Below are 14,436 nucleotides of genomic sequence, written 5' to 3' on the forward strand. Positions count from 1 at the left end.
TTCTCCTGAGGCCCCTCTCCGTGGTGTGTTTTCTATGTCCTCAGATGGCCTTTCCTCTGTGCAGGCACGCCCCTGATGTCTCTCTGTGTGCCCAAATTTCCTCTTCTTATGAGGACACCCGTCAGATGGATTAGGGCCCGCCCGAATGGCTTTGTTTTAACTTAATCGGCTCTTAAAGGCCTTGTCTCCAAATACAGTCACATTCTCAGGTGCTGGGTGTTAGGACTTCACCGTGTGACTTTTGGGGGGGGGGAGACACAATTCAGCCCATAATAAATGGCACGGAAGCTTCTCTTCCCCTGACATCCTGACACTGTACCAGAGCTAGGGAACTTTTTTTTTTAATTTTTTTTTAAATGTTTATTTATTTTTGAGACAGAGAGAGACAGAGCATGAATGGGGGAGGGGCAGAGAGAGAGTAAGACACAGAATTGGAAGCAGGCTCCAGGCTCTGAGCCATCAGCCCAGAGCCTGATGCGGGGCTCGAACTCACGAACCGTGAGATTGTGACCTGAGCTGAAGTCGGACGCTCAACCAACTGAGCCACCCAGGCGCCCCGAGAGCTAGGAAACTTGACCTGGTCCAGGGACCAGGCAGAAAGCCCCCAAGAACAACAGAGGTGAAATCTTCCACCTGCTCAGCAGAATCAGACCAACTAGGAAATTAAGGAGCCTTCTAGAAAGTCACTTGTATGTTTGTGGCCTGGGATTCACTGCACTGGTGTAAGGGGGGTTCGCTTGAGGATTGCCCACACATTCTGCTTCTCTTCCTTCCGGACACACATAGAGGATCATTGTACTTCCCTGCCCCCTTTGGGGAGAGGGGTAATGCCGCGGGACTTACTTTGATCGGAGGTCCCACGTGTCGTTTCTGGGTAGAAGCATTTAACTGCTAGTACATTACTCTGTCCTCTGCAGTAATGGTGGGAACGTATGTCCAGATAGACCCCGTGTCAACCTGAGTCCCTGAGGGACCTCGTGACAAGAGTTCCTCTGCTAGACTGCACTGGCTATTTAGCCAGAATGAGAAAGAAGTCTTGTCCTTTAAGCTGCTAAGATCAGGGGCCATGTGTTAATGCAGCAGGTCCTAGCACATCGTGACCAATACAAGGGCGAAATGAAATAGACCACTCGATTCCTAATGGTGCTCAGTTCACTCGATGTTCAGCAAATAGGGGGAGCAAGGTCTGGGCTGGGGACAACTAACAGCCTGGGGGGGTCACAGGGTGACCCCTTATCTTCTGTGTGGCGTGGGCCTCCCTTTCACATCTTGTGCCGCTTTCCGGAAGCTTCACGCCAAAGTTATCCTCACCCATTCATGGCTTTCCTTCCTTGGAGATGCCTGGGCCAGGCTCATAGCCCAAGCGCCCCGGCCTTCCTCCTCCCTTGAGGTTCTATGAGCTCCTCCTCTGCTCTGGGACAGGACCTACGCGGTCCTGCTGGGGAGCTAGGGAGCCATGGTGACACTGGCTTGGCTCTGAGATGGGGCCGTGAAGTCGAGGAAACACTGGCATCCGGGGTTACGGTTTATGAACGCGTCTCCAGGACCCTGCACTGAGCTTCCTTCTGGAATGCTGATGTAGGAAGCGCCGTCCCCTCCCCTGACGAGCTGTCACTGCTGTGCTGCCCACCGTGTGGGCCCACACCCTGAGCCCGGGAGGGACAAGCACACTTCTCTCTTAAGATGAGGGGAGCAGCCCCTCCGAGAGCAGACAGCCAGCTTCCTGAGTCCCTCTCCAGCGATGCTCAGTGGCCTGCACTTGCTACCTGACATGTGCAGTGCCATGTGACGGAGCCTGTCAGCTCGTGGTCTGCTCAGAGAGAACCCCCCCCCCCGCCCCTGCTTCTCCCCAGAGACCCGTGTCTCTACCCTTCCGCCTCCCCGGGGCAGGTGAACACGACAGAGCCCAGCCAGCCCAGAGGAGCACCCGCTAAACTTGGTAAAGGGACGCTGCAGCCAGCAGCCTCAGTCTCAGGAGGGGGACTGGGGAGGAGTGAGGAGTCAGAGCTGCTACAGCTCAGTCCTAAGCCCCAGGGAGCAGATTGGAGCTGAGTGGCCATCCGGCTCTTCTCCCGACCTTGTCGCAGGACCGCACTGGAGACCGGACCCCTACTCCCCAGAGCTACAAACCCCAAGTGAGACCAGAAGGGTGTGGGTCCGAGCACCCTGTGTCCCCGGGATGCATGTATGGACTCTGCCTCCAGACTCTGCAGGGGCAAAGGCAAGGCTGCTCTGGATTCTGGGGGCTTGCTGTCTCTCAGAGAGCTGGTCTCATCTTCAGCCACGGGGCCTCCGCAGCAGGTAATTCTGCTAAGGTCCTGATACGTACCCTGCAAGGCAGATTTTCTACCATCACCCCCACCTTATAGATGAGGACACTGGGGCTCCGAGAGAGGCAGCTATGGTCTCAGGGGAAGCGGAGCTGGGAGGTAGGCCCGGGGAAAAGCGGGTGGCCACACTCCCGCCACACCCTCCCCTCTGCTGCGACAGGCGGGAAGGGGTGCTGACGGGCAGGTGTTCCATCGGAGAAGAAGTCAGGCCCCTGGCAGGCCCGTGTACTGGAGTGGAAGCCGTGTGATGTCGGCTGGTTGTCCTGGGGCATAATGACAGTCGTTTGTCATCCAGGGGCCTGTGACAACTGTCGATGTTCAGACCACATTCCGAACACTCCACGTGGGCGACAGAGGCCCACACGGTTACGATGCCCACTTTGCAGATGGGGAAGCCGAGGGAAGGAGAGGCAGGGCGGGATTTGACTGCGGGGATCCAACCACTGTGCTCCACTGCCAAGACTCACAGACACAGCAACAGAGAAGGGGCTCCGAGCCTTGCCGCTGGGGCCACTGGACCCAGGTGAGGAAGCTGCAGTCACTCCACGGTCTAGGGGTGCAGAGAAGTCCCCACAAGATTGCCCTGGAGGGGAGAGACAGCCCCCTGGGATGCTTATGGCAGAGCTGGGTCCAGGATGCACACCACTTGGGCATCAAGGAGACAACCCCGTTCCTCGACCCAGGTCTGACGTGTGATGTGGCAGGACCCCTTGCTCCCCATGCCTCCATTTCCTCGCCTGTGACGTGGCACTGATCGCTCCCCACCCCCACCCTGTGCCGGGCCTGGCACCGAGCAGCCTCTCTGTCTAGGGGGCTGTCCGCCCTTTGTTTCTAAGCAGGACCTTCCTCGGGGGGGCCGGGCCTGCTTGCGGGGAGCGGCCCGTGTAATTGGCCCTGTGGATCAGGAGGCGGCTGCTGGCCATCCGAGCGTGGCCAGCGTTTTATTTCTCATATTGTTTGGGGACGGTGACTCAGCTGAACGCATCCAGCAAATCAAGACCCAATCACCCGCTGTGAAGAATGTTTAAAGCCGGGCTCCAGTCAAGATCTCGTTAGGAGCTCAGGAGACTCTGGGACGCAAAATCAGTGCCGCTTGGCTGGGGCTGAATAGCATTCTGGGGAAGATGAGTCTGATTCGAGGTGGAAAATTGGAGAGCCACCCCAAGAAGACAGCCTTCCCGGCGGGCCAGGGTCCGCCTGGGCCGTGGGGCCGGCCTGGTGCACACCCTCATGGTGTGGGCCTGCCCCCCATGGTTGGTCCTGAATCCCCTGACTCCCAGACTGGACTGGTGTGGGGGTGACAGTGCTCTCGTGCAGTCATGGAAGCAGCCCCTGTGAAGGTGGCCTTCCGGAAGGTTCCGATTCCTCCCTCTTGCGCACATTTCAAATACGGACTCCGGTCATCCTCGTAAACAGGTGGCCCACAGACACATGCGATGTTTTCAAAAATTGTTTTAATTAGTTGTCAGAACATAAATATTAGATATCACACACACTTCCAGATTTTCAGTTCCTCAAAAAAAAAAAAATTCACGAGATGCAACGATCCCAGATTGGGCCATTCCTCCCCGCCCCAGTTATGACAGGCCCATCTGGCCTGAGTCGATTATTTGTGTCTCTGGCCTGGCCCCTCTACATATGGGAGTTTGAAATGTCTGAGAAGCTCTAAAGCTGTGGCATCAAGGTGACTTTTCCGGGCTGCATCTCGTATTTCCCATTCATGTCACTCTGCAAACATTTACTGAGCACCTACTATGTGCCAGGCTCCGTGTTTGTCCATCTGGACACAAAAGGCACGGGAGAAAATGAATTACAACTTCACATTGCAGTGGGCTTTTGTGCCAGCTCAGTGTACTGATGAGAACCACCCCCTTCCCTTCTCCAGGACTGGCCCTCCCACAGCACCAAGGCTCCATCCCCACTCATGGTGGGCACAGGTGCAGGCCTAGCCTGTGAGAAGCTGCAGTGTGATTGGCTCAGAGATGCATGTGACACTTGGGGAAGGGCCAATCAGAATCACAGAGCTGCTTCTGCCCTCAAGAACAAGATGTTTCTCTCTGCCGATTTGGATGGATCGGTGGGATGTGGTCCCAGAGCTGCTGACCCCATCCCTCCAACCCCTTGCTAGAACCTCTCTGATGACGAAGCCACCCAAGGCCATTGAAGAGGCTAGACCGGGAGCAAAACACGGGAACAAATCATCCTCTCAGCACCTGGATGCAGCTCTGCCTGAGTGCAGCTCGGCCAGGATTCCCAGGCGCTGGAGCTAACGCATCTCCTTCTTTGCTCAAGCTAGTTTGAATTGGGCTCCTATCCCTTGTAACTATAGGAACCCTGGCTGATGTGAGTGGGGGGGGGGGGAGAATTACTCTGGGAAATGCTGGGAAGCTGCAGGAATGGAGAAGGAGGCCCAGTTCTTCTAGGGGCAGGGTCCTTCCAAGATGGAGACTCTGGTTGAGCTTGAAGGGAAATGAAATGAAATGAAATGAAATGAAATGAAATGAAGGGAGAGCAGAGCAGGAGGACATCTGGATAGGGGAACCCATGAACAAATACCACTAGATCCGTGTTGATTTAAACGAGACGGGAGAGTCCAAGAATTTTGGTTCAAATAAGGAATCTAACAATGTCTTCGCCTTTGTTATTTTTTTTCCTTCATGCAAGCAGCAATGATCCTCTTAGGTTTTGACCCAGAAATTCCAGATGCCAAGTGCTCAGCAGGGCGAGAAAGGGTCACATAAGACACCCTCCCAATCCTGGGCCTTGCAGCCTAAGAGGGCTGTGGACACCATAGCCAGGCCCACAGGCCAGGCATCTAATAAGGCTCCTTTGTGCAAATAACCCTTCTAAGCACACGTCTATACTCACAGAAAATAGAACAGGGCTTTGCATTTTCACGCCAGTCTCCACTCTGAAGAGGAGAACATACGTCGTTTTCTCGGTGAATATTTTCAATGCACTACTTATCAGAACCGGCTTGATGATTCCGAAGAGCGTCTGTGTTTTTGCAGCTGTAGGGGAAGCAAGAACATTTTTTCCTTCTTATCTTGCTGAGATTTCTTTTACCGGCAGTAAGAAAAGCTTAGAGTTTTCAAGGCTAAGTACTGAAATTTTATTACTTGGCACCAAGAGGAGGAAAAAAAAAAAAACCCCAGCTCAACAAGCTGGAAATGTAGACCAGGAAAAGGCAAAGAGGAGGGTTAGCAAGCGAGGCAATTGGGGCACCTGCCATTTTTGCATGTGCAGCGAGAGATTGTGCTCTCAGTGTGCTTGGGGAGACAAGGGTGCAGGAGGGTGGACATAGCCTGGACCCAAGCAGCTTAAGTAAGGAGGGATTATTTGTCCCTGACGGAACATGAGCCAAGGGCTGATGCAGGGCTATGTGGTATCATCAGTGCTCAGGCTCCCCCTACGGTTACACCGTGCTCAGTCTTGCCTTCCATCTGCAAAGTGACCTCATGATCACAAAAGGGCTGCTGCAGCTCCAACCGTCTTTCCAACCCGGTTCTAGGTGGGGAGAAGGAGAAAAGGGGTGAGTGTGAGGGATGAAGAAAACCAGTGCGGTCAGTCGTCATCCCTTATAGTTGAGAATCTTTCCCGTGAGATGCCTCAGGTTCACCTTGTTGGCCCCAGTGTGCTGGTACGGCCACTACATTGCACAGGGGCTGGAATAGGCAGGGTTTTCTTTTTCTTTTTTCTTTTTTTTTTTTCTTTTTAAGCTGGGCACATGCTACCCCTGATAAATCGCTAAGAAGGAACACGGATATTAGGTAGGCGGCTGGCAGTCTCTGCTTCATGTACTCGCAAAGATGAAGAATCAGTTAATGAACTGGTGACAGCACGCACCGCCAGCTTGGCCCAGTTTTACATCTTCCCCCAGTCACTCGGGTACTTTAAAAATAACTTCTATGAATTAAACATCGCAGATGCAATGAAAACCCCCTGGGCAGCTTCCCCTTCCCGATTCTCTGCCCTGCCCCCCACAGTAGAGAACAATGGCCGCAAATCTTGAAATCTTGAATTTCGTGGTTATTAACACAGCAAAGGTTAAGCGTATCCATGAACACCGTGCAGCGCCGTCCTGTGTGCTCTAAATTCGTCAAGTGGGTTCATACCGACCTTTTCCCTCCTCAGCCTGTTGTTTGCATTCCCTTTTTGTTTGGGGGCCTTATGTATGTTGATACTGTGTAGTATTCTGTTATAGAAACAGAGTATCAGTTACCTGTCAGCTCTGTCCTTCAGGCAGTTTCCAAGCTGTGAAGGCAGATGACCTTCTCGTGCATTCTTGGGTCTGACTCTGGTTCACATGTGCATGTGCAAGTCTCTCTAGGGTGTGTCTGGAGGGACAGAACGGCTGGGGTCTCAGGCGGACGCATGTTCAACGTCACTCGCCACTGCCAGAGTTTTCTTCCAAGTGATCCCAGTGATCGCTGGAGCAAGGGTGTGGCAAATACCGGAGCAGGGGTGTGGCTGGGGGGCCATGCTCCTGGGCATTTCTGAGACCCTTTGAGGGGACTTGTGAGGTCAAAGCTGTTTTCATTATAAGACATTATCAGCCTTCCTTATGCTCATTCTTGTCTTGAGTGCGTGGTAGAATTTTCCAGAGCTGACATGTGATGATGTCATTGCTCCGACAGCCAATGGAATGTGTGCTTTAATTTTCTACACTTTTTTAGAGAGAGAGAGAGAGTACAAGTGAGAGAGAGGCAGACACACACACACACACACACACACACACAGAGAGAGAGAGAGAGAGAGAGAGAGAGAGAGAGAAGCAGGGCTTGTGTTTTACCCAAAGTGGGGCTTGAGCTCACCCCACGTGGAACTCGAACTGCGAGGTCACGACCTGAACCAAAGTCAGATGCTTGATGAAGGAGCCACCCAGGCACCCTGTGTGCTTTAATTTTAACTAAAATTAAATTTTGAGTAATTTTGAATATAGTAAACGTCGATAAACAAAACTCCCATCCACAAAAGCTCTTTGGGGGCCCTCACTCAGTAATCTTTCAGAGTGTTAAGGGGTCCTGGGACCCGAAAGGCACAGATGGGAAAAACCCCGGTAGTGCTGACTGCCCCTGCCTCTTGGACCGTGAGAGGACAGCTCACGCGGTGGGAATCACCTTGCCTGGGGGTACCCTCAAATTTCTCGGTACATCTTGGAACTGCCACCTGCTAGGTGGCCGCTAGGGGTGGCTAAAGCTGTGTCATAGATCTGACCTCTTTGATTCCGTCCCTACTCTGGGAAACCATGCATCTGAGCAGAGGACCCTTTTCCAGGCTGGGAAGGTCAGCAGACAGCAAAGGGAGGCTGGAAGTCAGAGACCCTGGTGTAGGTCAGACTCTGCCTTTAAGGGTGACCTGCGGTGAGTCATTTTACTGTCTGGCCTCAGTTTCAGACACAGAGAAAAGGTACAAAGATAGTACAAAGAACTCTTATTCCCTGGACAATCGGAGAGCAAGGGCCAGCATGCCACCCACCCCCTAGAAGACTTTCTTTTTTTTTTTTTTTTTTTTTTGCGTATTTCCCTCAAATAGACCATGCTCTCGCTCGACGACAGCACAGCCACCCAAATCGGGAAAGCCACTCTGATGGGACACCCCTTTCTGAGCCACAGACCCTGTTCACATTTTGCCAATTGTCCCAATAATGTCCTTTAGGGCAAAAGGACCCAGGTCAGGACCACACATTTGAGACCCTGAGTTTTCCTGTGTCTTGAGTCTCCTTTAATCTGGAACATTCCTCAGTCTTTCATTGACTTTCATGACTTGGATCCCTTTGAACAGGATTCTATTTTATAGAGTGAGTAACTGTTTCCTGATGATCGGATCCAGCCGATGTGTTTCCATATCACAGAAGTGATGCTGCGTTCCCCTTACAGGCACCTGCCACGGGGCTCCTGATAGCGCCTTGTCTCTTGGCATTAACTCTCATCCCTTGCATATGAGGGCATCAGCCGGACTTCTTCACTGCACTTACTCCTTCCTCCTTTGTAAGTAACGCGCCTCTACGGGGAGGTACTTTGAGCCTACAAAGACACCCTTTCTCCCTACCTTTTCTCTCTACCTTTTCCCTGCTAGGTTTACCAGCTTTCAATTCTTGCCAGGAACGGTGGTGCCCACGCTGGTTGCCAGATGGCGACTTTCCTTCCAATTGTGTCGTTCGATCCTTCCACGTTCACAGGTTGGCATCTGCGGTGAAGAAAGGCAGCTTTTCTCTCTGTTCATTCATCCGTCATTTGTATTTGTTTTCTGTGTTTTTATTTATGACTCAGAGGAAGACAGGGAGCCTGTTGAGAGTGAAAGGGGGCACAATTAACAACAATGCAAGGATGATACGTATAGACCTGGACTGTTCCCCCCAGACGGGTAGGTGTGCTCACCTGTGACACCCTCCTTCCCGGACTTCAGGTGGCTTCCTGCTGAGGACGGTGCTCCAAAGGGGAGCCCTGACCACCCGGTTGTGGAGGCCGGGGCTTGGAGGTCCTCCTGACGCCTCCCTCCCCCTCCCCCCGAACATCCGTGACCAAGTCCTGCGCATTTTACTTTCAAAACACAGCCTCTCTCTACCTGTCCCCCTTTCCTGCAGCAGCCTGGTCCATGCCATCCCTCACCTCTAGAGCAACGCTGTCATTTCCAGCCTGCCCCTCCTACCTTCCCTTTGCAGACTGAGGCCAGGGACGTGGACGCAGCTCTGTCTGTGGCTCCTTGTGCCCTCCCACGGCTTCCCTGGCACGGCTCCCAAAGACCTCAGCAAGGCCCCCAGAGGCTCCACCCCCTCCCCCTTCCCCGCCCCGCCCCCCCCCCCCCCCCCCCTACTCTGGGCCCCTCTAATTTAGCTTTCCAACACTAACCTGCAAGCCGTCGAGGGTAGTGGATTTTTGTACGCGTAAATTTTTATAGTTGCAAAATCGCTTTCTTGCAACCGTTCGATTAAATTCATTTGGAATTATATTGGGACATTATTTTGGCGACCTGCCAGCTCGAATTCAGTCTCTGGGACTTGCCTCTGTAGGCTTCCCACCTGCCACCAGAGGGCGCTCCGTAGCGTCCTGGCTGCGCCTCGCCGCTTGGCCGCCACCTGTCCCCGGCTGTTTCTCACCCACGAAAGAGCCGGTCAATGAAACGAATGAATTCTTGTTTAGGCACCGTATATAGCCATCGCGAGGACGAAACGTGATATAGCGGTGTGAACACAGTCATGTGGGTAGAAGCCAACTCAAGATCATTTACATATTGGAAAATGTTTTCTTTGGAAATTCAGTGCACATCCAATATTGGCTTCTTCCTTAAAGCCTTCACACTCTGCTCCTCTTGTCGGGCTTTATGATATAAAGAAAGTGCCATCCGTTTTCCGCCACACCTCATGGAGGCTGCCCACCCCCCTCCCCGTTGCTTCTTGTCTAGGTGAGCCTTGGTGGGAAAGGTGGCATGCCCAGGCCTGGGGCACCAGCTATCAGCGTCTTGGCACATGCAGTCACCCTGTGCTTGGCATGCCCCTGTCTCCCTCGGTGGTTCATTCCCAGCTATCCTCCAGCCTCTGCTCAAACACCAGCTTTCCTTGACCCACCAAGGAAGATGGGCATTCCGTGCCACCTATGCTCAGGTACGGCTGATGCGCCATGCACCAGGCACGGCTTCAGGTGCGATGCGCCAGGCACGGCTTCAAGGTACTCTATGTCCAGTGCTCCATTTAATCCTCCCCCCCCCCCCCCAGATGAACAGGGCAGGTACTGTGGCTATCCCCATTTTACAGATGATAAAACTGAGGCTCAGGGAGGTTTAGTGACCTGGCCACACTCATCCTGCTGGTCAGTGGTGGAGCTGAGATTCAGACCCAGGCAGCCTGGCTCCAGGCCCGTGTCCTCGGCCGTTGTATTATGCCGTCTGTCCTTCACGCGCCACCCTTTGTAACGCTGCATTTATTCGCGGTATTATTTGGTGATTGTGATGTCCGTTGGGGCATCCAGCACAGGCCTGGTCCTTGGTAGGTGGTCAGGATATATTGGTTGAAGGAATGAATGAATGAAAACAATTTTTTTTTCCTTTTGCTGATCGAAATATCCACCTTACCCTAAGCTCCTCCTTTACGGAACAAGGGGATAGGAGGCTGGGGGAAGTCAGGAGCCCTAGACCAGACCTAGAGCCCAGGGCACTGATAGATGATGGAGACTCAGAGGGCAGAGATGGATCACTCTGGGCCAATTTTGCCACAAGGAGCAAGGGAAGGCTTCCCCAAGGAAGTGACATTGAGATGGGTTTTGCAGGATGAGTAGGAGTTTGCTGAGGACAGCCATCGAGCCTGATAAGATCTGGGGTTGGAAGCATCATCTGTGGTGAAGGTCATTCTCAGTTTCAAGCCTCTGCCCTTCACTCAGTTGGGGGGTGGGGGCGACGAAGGAAGACAGGGACAGCAGGGCAGATGTTTACAGATGTCTGTGCACCAGTGAAACCTTCAAGTGTTTTCCAGTCACTCCTTCTACCAAATCATTTAGTGCTTTTCAAAGAAAAACGAGTCAAGCCTTTGACTCCTTTTACTTGAAACAGCTGCTTTTGGTCCCCAGCTCTTCTCTTCCTCTGTGGCTGGAAGCCTTTTGGATTTCTGGGGTTCTCCTTTGAGACTGCAGCTATCATGGGGGTGAGTCAACTGATGAGAGTGGTTGGCACTGACCCCTTCATTGTTAACAGCCAGGTGAGCAGACGCGGGCAGGGGTGAAGGAGCAGGGCTGGGCCTGGGGAGGAGCTGGCAGAGCCGGGCAGGGTGGGGCAGGAGAGCTGGCTCCGACCTCCGGATACAGAGGTGGCCTGTGGCCCAGGCTGGCCAGCGAGAGCACCACAGTCCCTTAGGACCCAGTGACAGTTCCGGTGGACATGTGATCTTCGCTGGTCCCTGAGAGGAAATCCCAAGCCATTGCTTGGAACTACATGGAAAAGAGAAGGAGCTGGGGTCATAAGCGAGAAGCTGGAAGCCTGGAGCTGGTTGCCCACTGTCTCTGCCTGCACGCATGAGGGCTGACACGAGAGTGTAGGCGGCACACAGCAAACCAGGATCCAGAGACAGATGTTGAGTCCGAATGGACTTCTTTCAACACCTGCTCCCACCTGCACCGGGGGTCCCGGACTTCTGATGATTCAGACTTCTTCCCCGTAGCGTAAAGCCAGTCTGGGTTGGGTTTCTGACCCTGGCTACCAGGAGGATCCTGGGAAGATGAAACTTGGCTTAGCTTGGGAGTGAGTGAGGTCTATAGACCCTCCAATAGCTGTGATCAGAGGGTAAGAACCGCACAGCACCGGCATGGGAGACGCTCTGGGCTTTCCCAGCTATTAGGCAGAGGACGGTGCTATTAACCCTGAGTAGTCCCAGAGCCTAAGGGTGGAGAGAGAGCACACACCCCCATTTATGCAAATCGGCACAGCAGGTTTGCTTGGTTACCTGCAGGGACCTACAGGCACAGACCCACAGGCACACACAGACACACACGCACAAGCACACTTCAGATGGCTCAAAAAGGTGCAGTCCCCCCAAAAGTACACACCCTCTGAGCTAGAAATTCCATTTCTGGGAAGCTGCCCTGAGGGCAGGATAAAGGACGTGTGCCAGGACTTAGCTTCAAGGAATCTCTCTGCAGTGCAGCTTCTAATAACAAAAAGTTGGCAACAATCTGGATTCCAATAAGGGAGTGGTTAAACCCGCTGTAGTAGGAGAGCACAGTGGCGTGCTACTCAGCCCTCAAAACGAGAAGCGGAGCTGTTTACTTACGTGGGGAGATGAGCGTCATTGATTATTGAGTGAAAAAAAGAAAGCCAGCAGCTTGCAAAACAGTCTAAATGCCATGAATCCATTGGGGTGAAATAGAAGTCAGAATCAGCATGCACTAGAGTCTGGGTGTAATTGAGGTTGTTTCCGAGGCGGTAGGATTGGGGCACTTTTCCAGGTCCTCTAGGGTGCTCTGTGGTGGGAAAGCACCCTGGATTTGGAAACGGAATATGCACTCTGTGCACATGTACCCTCCTGCGTGCAGAAATGAGGTACGTGCACACATTGAGGTAACGCCGTTGCTTATAAAGCTTGAGGTTGGAGCCAACCTTGATGTCCAGCAATAGGGGATTCAGGAAAGAAATCAAGAGCAGTCATTCAATGTCAAACAGATGAGGAGGCTCTAGATAAGTTCTGATTAGAAGCAGTCTCCGAGATACAGCAAGTGGGGGAGAAGAGCAGATCAATGTATGCAATCATCTGTGTGAAAACAGTCTTGTGCATGTATAAACATAAAATACCTCTAGAAGGACCCTCAGGAAACACAACAGTCTGTGTGTAGGGAAGGATGGAGGCAGGGGTGGGGGGGGAAGGGGAGACTTTTGTTGCAAACCCACTTACACCTTGAATGAAAACACCATTTACGTGTGTTCCCTATTGGAAAGCAGGGCTTAAACAGAAAGGGAGAGGCAGCACAGCCATGCTCAGGGAAGCACGCAACAGAGAGATCCAGACAGGCTCGCAGAAGCACCTGCTTTTCCTAGCACACAGATACTGCTCCGACCCGCATGCGTGTCTGCACGCACGGAGGCTCAGCTTTGGCCTTCCTGTCCCTTGTCCGAGCCCTGAATGTGGCTGTGGCCTCATGCGGGGCGGGGTGGGGGGCGGTGTGGTGCAGGGGCAGTGGGATGGCTGGGATCAGTGGCAGTTCAGTTCTCTGCCTCTTTAATTCCCTCTGGCTAAAATGCCAATTTTCTGCTAGGCTGGTCTGACTGCTGCAGAATCGCTTCTGTTAACAAACTGCACCGAAGAGCAGAGCAATTAGGCAATTAAACTGTTTTAAATTGAATTTAGAGCCCTGATATTTCTCTGGGAGGGTGGCCTCTTGGCCTCACCTCCGCCCTGTGCAGTGGATGAGAGAGCAGAGGGGCCAAAGGGCAGAGACCGATGACGGTGCCTGGGTGGGGGCAGCTCAGGGAGGACTCCAGTGGTGGACACTTAGACCCACGGCTCTGTGGGCACGCAGCCCCTCCTGGCTCGTCCCTGCAAGCTAGGGAAGGCTCGCATTCACTCACCCATTCATGTAGGGAACACCTACTGTATGACAGGCGCTGTTCTAGGCGCTGGGATCCAGCCAGCGGTGACTACACAAGGCCCTTGTCCGCTGGAGCCCATGTTCTATCACTAACAAAGTGACAAATAAGTAAGATGGTTCCAACGGGAAGTGGGGAGACGGGAAAGAGAACGGATGGGAGCTATGTTAGCTAGAGCATTCGGTGAAGGCCTGTCCAAGGAGGTCACATTCCTGCTAAGAAACCGAGGATGAGAAGACGCAGACATAATAAAAGCCTTCCAGATAAAGCCAACAGTAAGTGCAAGGGCCCTGAGTTATGCCCAGTCGTGGCTAATTTGGGCAAGATCAAAGGTTACTATGGCTAAAGCACAGAATGAAGAGGAGTGTGGAGGCGAGAGGGGTCAGGAGCCGGGGGCTCTCTGTGTGTGGGCACTGGTCCTCGATCATGTAGAAGGGGGCACATTTGCATATTGCTTCAGAGATGGAAAGGGACTTGCCTGAACCGCCCGACAAGGGATACTTCAGGAGCCAGGACTGCTCAGCCTGAAGAACAGCCCCAGGGGTCCTCATCTTTGTGTGCCCATGTGGCTTTCCTTGGCAGAGGGAGCAGCTGGCTCGGAGGGCAGAGCCAGGGCAGGGAGGCACCCCTGCTGAGTGAGGAGGCGTTTTTCCTGAACCACCCGGCCACGGAATGCCCTGCCTGCATGGTGGTGAGCTCCCCCGTGCTGGGAGGTATTCAAGCAAAGGCTGGGCAACAAGGCGAGACGATTTTATGAGCAGAGAGGGACCCCATCACTGTTTTCCACCTGCTGGCCTATGGTTGGTCCCGGGGACTCGATGGGCACACGCCCACCCGTGTGTGATGCAGGGCAGGACGCCCATCTCTCCTGGCCTCAGTTTCCTTGGTACTTCCTAGATGCGTTAAAGTAGCAAATGCTTGCAAACTGTCGGAACAGAACCTGGCTCGGGGCAAACACCGTGCCTGGGGAGCTGTTGTATTATTTTAACGGCCCGTAGGCTCTCCTCTGCCTTCTTTTTCATCTCTTTTTCTTTTGATT

This window comes from Prionailurus bengalensis, chromosome A2 (genome assembly GCF_016509475.1).
Source record: "Prionailurus bengalensis isolate Pbe53 chromosome A2, Fcat_Pben_1.1_paternal_pri, whole genome shotgun sequence".
Classification (NCBI taxonomy): domain Eukaryota; kingdom Metazoa; phylum Chordata; class Mammalia; order Carnivora; family Felidae; genus Prionailurus; species Prionailurus bengalensis.